The following is a 7,725-nucleotide window of genomic DNA, read 5'->3' as shown; positions in this document are numbered from 1 at the left end:
TAATTTGAAGGGATTCAGTTAAACAGAATGGAGGGAGCTCAGTTTCAGATAATTCCCATTATCCCCTTTTCGTAGTTGCCTTTAAGCTAGTTATCTAACATCACACAAAGTTCACAGCCTGATCAAGGTACATTTTCTGCAGGTAGTTATTTGCTCACAGTTTTGTTTTTTTGTCAGGACTCTGAACAGAGTTGTGTAAATGGCTGATTCAGCTATTTGCCACTCACATCTAAACTCAGGCTATGTACACACCAGCAGCTCAAAAAGCAGCAAGGTCATTTCTGCCACTATCCCCCCCTGCCACCCCAGCGTTTCAAGTCACTTTTTATGTTGCTCTTCACACTAGAGAGGAGGTGTGGATGTCTTCTTCTGGTGCCCATTACCTGATTCGTTCCCCAGTGCCAAATTCCAATTCATCAAAGCTGTCACCTGCATGCGCTGTCACCTGTTGCATGTGCAACACCTTCCTGAAATGTACACACCACTTCAGTTTAACCATGAATTCCGTTTGCTAATTGGATGGAAGATGGTAAGAGCGAAAGAGCAACAGATGGGGCCATTTCTCAAGAAACCACACAACACCTTTGCATTGCGGCTAATGTCTTCTTCAAAACAGCAGAGGTGGGAGCGCTCTGGAGCCAGAGTAAGCGGTAAAATACAGTATACACAGCCTCAGAATAAATCCTTTTGCCAAAGGATTAAGAAGGCAGGGGCATTACTGTGTAGAGGTCCCAAGCAGCTGAAAAATGATCTAGTTGAGAACATTTTGCTTCCTTCTTGCCTCCACATTGACCTCAAGCAACAAAGAGGAATGCATTTGAAGCTTTTGCTAACACAAAGATGTGTTGGATTTCAAACAAATGCGAAACTAATCTTGCCTCTGGCAAGTGTTCAGAAATGAGAATTACTAGTTTCCCAACAGCTGTGTTAGTCTTCAAATTAATTATTACTAAGCAGACCGATCCTGTGCACATTTACTCAGAAGTAGACCCTGAGGTGTTCCACTTCCTCCCACATAAAAGTACGCACAATTAATTAAGGAGTATCCCACCTCATGCAGTTTTATTGGTTGCAGATTGATCACACAACACCAGTAACAAACAAACAAGGACCCCCCCCCCAAAAAAAAAACTAAAATGCAGCAGCAACGTTAATTTTATGCACTGATGAGTTGAAGCAATGTGTCTTGCTACTGTAATGTGAGTGTTTTCTTTATAGGCTTACTGGAAAAGGTGTGTTTTCATGAGGAATCTAAAAGAAAAGAGGGGGGAGAGGTAACTTCAATGTGTGGGGTATTCCTGGACAGGGCAAGGCAAAACTGGCTGAAAGGGAGAATGAACTGAATAACATAAGGGAGGAGTCCAAGAGACAAAGTGAAGGCCATGGGCAGTTTATCGCAGAAAATTATGACACAGTGCTTTTTTTGGGGGGGGGGGTGTACTCAAGGGTACGCAGTACCAGCACTTTAAAAAATAAAAAAATCATCGGATGACAGTAAGACTGGAGGAGGAGACTGTAATGCAAGAAGGAACTAATGTGATTTAGAAATGGTTTTTGTGTGGAACAAGTTCTGGGTGACCCCATTAGGGAAAGGAAGCTAAGAAGACCTGAATCATTTCAGTTTTGCATATAGTTTGGTAAAAGGTAAAGGTAAAGGGACCCCTGACCATTAGGTCCAGTCGTGACAGACTCTGGGGTTGCAGTGTTCATCTTGCTTTATTGGCTGAGGGAGCCGGCGTACAGCTTCCAGGTTATGTGGCCAGCATGACTAAGCTGCTTCTGGCGAACCAGAGCAGCGCATGGAAACGCCGTTTACCTTCCCGCCAAAGCAGTATCTATTTATCTACTTGCACTTTGATGTGCTTTCAAACTGCTAGATGGGCAGGAGCTGGGACCGAACAAAGGGAGCTCACCCCATCACGGGGATTCGAACCACCAACCTTCTGACTGGCAAGTCCTAGTTCTAATCCAGTATCTGAGGCTCAGCTAAGATGAAATTGTTTTAGAACATAGAGCCAAAATGCTTTGTGAAGGGACATTTTTAAACAGGAGCCTCCTGAACTCATTGTTAGTAGATGCATGAGGATAAGCGGAACGTAGAGCTCTACAGTGCCATAGTGGTACAAGCTGTGGAGTGGAGCCACTCTCTTGACACCAGAGCCACCTCTGCTACTTTCTTGAATGGGAGTAGAACTGGGCTATGTGAATACTGGATTGGCTCCACTGGGCATTCACATAGCCCTTCTCCGACTACTGACCCATCTCTATCCTGGTCAGGTCAGCCACAACAATGCCAGCGTTGGGAGGCTGGTTCTTCCACGCTATATTACCTGGGAAACTACAGCTAAGTGTGTACACACTTGATTCCAGTGGGGCTGTTCAGAACAAACAGCCTTTGCAGAGGGTTAGATTTTTGTGTGTGTGTGTGTGAGAGAGTAAACAGGCCAAAAGTTGACAAAGGGAGTTTTCAGTGCGGCGGGGGAACACCTTAAAGGAACAAGCTGGAGGTGTAAACCTTTGCCCCACTACAAGCCAGAAACTCACATAGGGAACATTATCATTCGAAAATATGCCTTTTATGCATTAGTCTAAAGTGAACAGTTAAGAGAAGACAAATCTTCCATTCATGTAGAAGTCAGTCTAATTATGCAATTATACACTGCATACGCAACATACGTCACACTAGTAACTGGTAGAAGTGCTGGATCAGGCACAATGCCTGTCACACTGGAACAACACCATGGTAACAGCTACCATTGGTAGATGACAATGCCTTTAAAAAAAACTTGTCTGCATGCACCCATGTCCTACAACCTTGGGTCCCCAGATGTTGTTGAAGTATGACCACCCTCAGCCACCATGACCAATGGTCTGAGATGACAGGAGTCCAAAAGCACCCTAAGGTTGGGGAAGGCTGCCCAAGAACTTGTTAGGTTTCAACCCTTTCCACTGGATTTTCTCTCAGGGTTGGAGAACCTCAGGCACAAGAGCTGAAAGGTCCTTCAGGTCCTTCTACCTAGCCCTCAGAACTGTCTCCCGAACACAACCATCAGTGCTTTCGTCTGACTAAAATGTGTCCTTGAGTTCTAATAATACCTCTGAGGGAAGTGTGAATTTGTGTAGCAATTAGGCCACTGCAGGGAGGTAAGATTAGCATATCTCGCTCCACCTGCTTTTGCTCCTGGCCCTGCCCAACACTGGCCTGCGACCTTCAGAAGGTTTTATAGAATTGTAGAGTTGGAAGGGTCATCAGGCTCAACCCCCTACAATTTAGGAATCTTTGGCCCAGCATGGGGCTCGTACCCTTGACCGTGACTCTCATGCTCTACCAGCTGAGAATGCAGCCCTTGGGCTGAAAATGCCCCTCAGCTCTGCTCTAGAAGTTACAGTTTGGAGGGTGTGTGTGTGTGTGTTGCAATCTGACTTCAGTGTGCATGCAAATAAATGCATACGTGAGTGTCATGCCCTTCTACCTCATCCCCTCAATAAATGTCTGTATACACAGAATAAATGTTTATGGGTGTGCGTGACCTGCATCTGTTATATAGGAAGAACAGCTGAAACGATTGTGATATTGTGCTTTCCTGTTTCTTTTTAATAAAGCAAACAGCTATAGTCAGATTACTGTCAAGCAGGTGAAAGAGAATCTCCAACTATATGGAAGGGAATGGTCTAGCATTGGAGTGGTGAGAAGAGAAGCAATACACACACACACAAACATGTATGTGTCTCTATTCTCATCTGTGACATATAACAAGGATAAGAAGCTGCCCGCTGCAAGCTATACTTCCTGTGATGCATTTTGAGTGATTTTAGCATCATTCAGCTGCTAAACAAGAGTCAGGAATTGGAGAGAAGGACTGCTGAAAGAATTACTCAATATTTACAGGGAAACATAAGTTGCCAAGTCATCACGAGTTACTGGCACGCACATTTGAGCCCAATCATTAGGAGAGCTATGTCCTTACGTGACTACAAAAAATGAACTCATCATACTATTAGTTCTGCATGAACTACTTTCCAAGCACCTGTGATGTTGAAATTCACAGCCAGTTGTTCAGATGATGGGGGGCATGGGGTGCTAGGAGTGGAGTAGTACTTCTGGTAGTGGACATGATGTGCTCTTTCTGGGGTAGTTTGTCCCCCTTCAGTCCCAACTCTGCACTCAGCTCTCACCTATGGCTCCTAGAAGCTGTTAGCATAGGACAGTAGCCACACCCTGGGAAGAGCTTCACCTGGCCGGCTAAACCAGGTGAGGATAGCCAGTGGGTCTCAAACCCTCAGTGAGTCTGGGACTTCCCCTGCATGTGAAGACAGTTTCCAACAGGTTGAGCGGACAAGACCAATAGTGGGTCCACTGGTCAGGAAGATGATTGCTGTATTGTAGAGGGGAGTGAGTGGCAGATGGGGTTCAACCACCTCTGAAGGTAGCTAGGAGAAGGAAAACTCTGATCCTAAATCTCCGCTGCCTAGCGGGATATCTGGGGGAGAAGAAATGGCTAAGGAGTAAACCCTACACAAATCTAGAGTCCCTAAGATGGTTGGATGGTGCCTTGAATGCTTCCTTCCAGCAACTCCTGTAGCCAAGCTGGTTCCCAACACATTGCTCTGCTTTCCTTTGGGCCACATCAGTGAGGCCAAGAGGTGGGGTCTTGTCATCTGGACAGCCCAGGACCTCCATACACACTGCCCAGGCTTGCATCCTGGAGAGATCACTTCAGTGCTGCTAATGCAACCAGTTTGACTTCACCCCTGGAGGCACACTCCATTGTCTATTGAGACAGACAGAAACCAATCCCAAATGCTCAGATGATGATAAGAAACGTGACTTCCCACAATGATTTATATGCATAAGCATACTATACCATTCACAGAAGACTATCATATGGAAGAGATACTATCACCCTCTTCTCTCTTTTGTTGTTATTGCTAGTAAAAAAATTGTGTATATAGGTATTAGGGGAACTCTACTCCAAGAAGATGGGAGTAAGATCAATTCAAAGCTTTTAATTCAGCTATAGGTAAAGGGACCCCTGACCATTAGGTCCAGTCGTGACCGACTCTGGGGTTGCGGCGCTCATCTTGCTTTATCGGCCGTGGTAGCCGATGTACAGCATTCAGGTCATGTGGCCAGCATGACTAAGCCGCTTCTGGTGAACCAGAGCAGTGCACGGAAACGCCATTTACCTTCCCGCTGGAGCGGTACCTATTTATCTACTTGCACTTTGACATGCTTTCAAACTGCTAGGTTGGTAGGAGCAGGGACCAAGCAACGGGAGCTCACCCCGGCACGGGGATTCAAACTGCTGACCTTCTGATCGGCAAGTCCTAGGCTCTGTGGGTTAACCCACAGCGCCACCCACGTCCCTAAATTCAGCTATATCTAGTATCTATTCTGGGAAATTGTTCATTGGTCCACTGTGCACTTGGACACCTCTTAAGATATCATAATCATTTTTTTTACGTGATGGTTCCTGAGATCAAGAAGCAGGGTTTTTACCTGTTTGGATACAATTGGATTCCATGTTGAATCAAGATGGTGGACTGAACCCTTTCAAAATTGTACTGATTTTTCTTTTTTTCTTAGGACTTCCAAGCAATGCCAGACACAAGCCTGCTAGTAATTAATGTTTTAGGAAGGTCCTAAAATCTATAACGCTGTGTGTGCAAAAGCCTCTGTTCACGTGATGTATTAACACGTATGCAACTTGCTTTTATGTGTGTGCATTATTCCACCTTCACTTGGGACTGTTTCATCAATGCAAGGGAGGGTGTGGTGAAGAGAGGCTGAAAAGGGAGTCATAAAGCTTTCCATGGAGAAACTGTGGCTTTTCACTACGGAAACAAACCCACACCTTTTCCCTCCTAAGAGCTGCAAAGAACAAACAAGCAAAAAACCCAACTGACTGCAAAGCTGGTTATACAGGCTTAAATACTTTTGCTGCTGCTGCAGCTAGACAGCCCTCTACTTCCCTTTCCCTCCATTTGCCTGATTAGAAATATCTTTGCCACAACATGCAAATAGTCAGTATTACCTGTTTCAAAAGGTTATGTGTCACTCAGGTCCTCTAAGTCTAAGCATGCATGCAAGGCCTATGGAGATAAGGAGGACTGACTTTGCATCAACATGTTTACTCTTGCATTTTAGAACATACAGATTGCTGCTGCAGTCTAAGGCCAGTCTTCAAGAAGTCAGGCAACTGTTTGCCTTGCTTTTAGTCGAAGATTGGGAAGTACACCCAAAGATCTTACAGATCGTCTATTAGGCAAATCGTATTCCAAGTACCGGCACTAGCTACTCCAAATGAGAAATGAGGTTCATTTACGGATGCTGCGATATGCGAACAGCAAATGAAAGCGAGCAGCAGAGAACGTTTATGTGAGCAAGCATTGCATTGTCTCCTCATGACAAGGTAGTATAAGTGCAAGTAGATTTCTTTATAGAATTTGTAATAAATTTACCCACGTTATGACTCACCAAAATATTTGCATGATGCCAGAATTCTTCCTATGGTTGAAAATGCAGAAAATCTTTCTAGAGCAGAGATGGAGCCACAATTAGAGAGCCACTAAAAAAGTCCATTTTGTTATTTTGTTTCTTAAGAAGGGTGTTTGTGAAGCGCAATGGATTGCTAAGATATTTTTGCATGTGTGTACAAACTGACTGCCTTGTGAGAAGGAAATTTCTCTCCAGTGAGCCATCAATGTGACTCTTAGCACCTCCATCTGTCTGCATAATTTCTCTATGCTCTTATTTCTCTGTATCCAAAACTGTGCATTGCAGTGTATTACCATTATTGGGTTCGGACTGTACACAGAACAATTTAAGTCTGAACCTTTTTCTGTCTCTCTCTCTCTCCCTCCTCCATCCCTGTTCTAACAAATGATCTGTGTTTACAATTCTGCTGTGTCAGCTTCCTGATCAGCAGGAAGGTAGAAAACTCATATGGGTAAATTGTGTAACCATTCAAGAAGAGTTTTACCTTAAAAAAAAAAAAAGCTTAATTGTAGGGAGTTTAAATTTCTTTGAAGCAATGTAAACAATACTTTTTAATCCACTTGTCATCACTTCATTGAAAGTTGTTGAGGACTAATGGCTTGCTGCCAAGAAGAAAAAGCTTACATAAGGCAAATACAATGCAATTGTTACTTTGTAGGTAGTAACTATTTTGGGGTACCATTGCAAAGCTGCTCTGTAAACATGAAACTGCATTTTCCTGGACATTTGACTACAGTTAACATTATACAGTCGTACCTTGGTTGATGAACGCCTTGTGACTTGAACGTTTTGGCTCCCAAGCACCGCAAACCCGGAAGTGAGTGATCCAATTCACAAACGTTCTTTGGAACCCAAACATCCAATGCTGCTTCCTGAAGCCAATAGGAACCCATGCCTTGGTTTCCAAACATTTTGGAAGTCGAACGGATTCCGTTCAACTTCTGAGGTACCACTGTAGTCTTAAAATATGGAGATATCTTAAGTGTTATGACCCATGCTAGGACTACCAATGAACAGCTGAATGAAAGACCCAAGGGCTGCCAGGTTAAAGCTCAAGGACAGAAGCATTTGACCCACTTTGTAAATTACAGAATCCAAAGCCTGTTCCTGCACTAAAATACATTTCCCCACCTTCTGCAAACATTTTTAATTGATTGCAAATCATGTCCCCGTTTTATCTTCAATGCTTTAAAAGTAGCCGCTCAAATCACTATTTTAACAAGCAC

Source organism: Podarcis gaigeae (assembly GCF_964106915.1).
Source record: "Podarcis gaigeae genome assembly, chromosome: 5".
Taxonomy (NCBI): Eukaryota; Metazoa; Chordata; class Lepidosauria; order Squamata; family Lacertidae; genus Podarcis; species Podarcis gaigeae.
The sequence above is the reverse complement of the archived record's forward strand: the minus strand, read 5'-3'. Positions refer to the sequence as shown.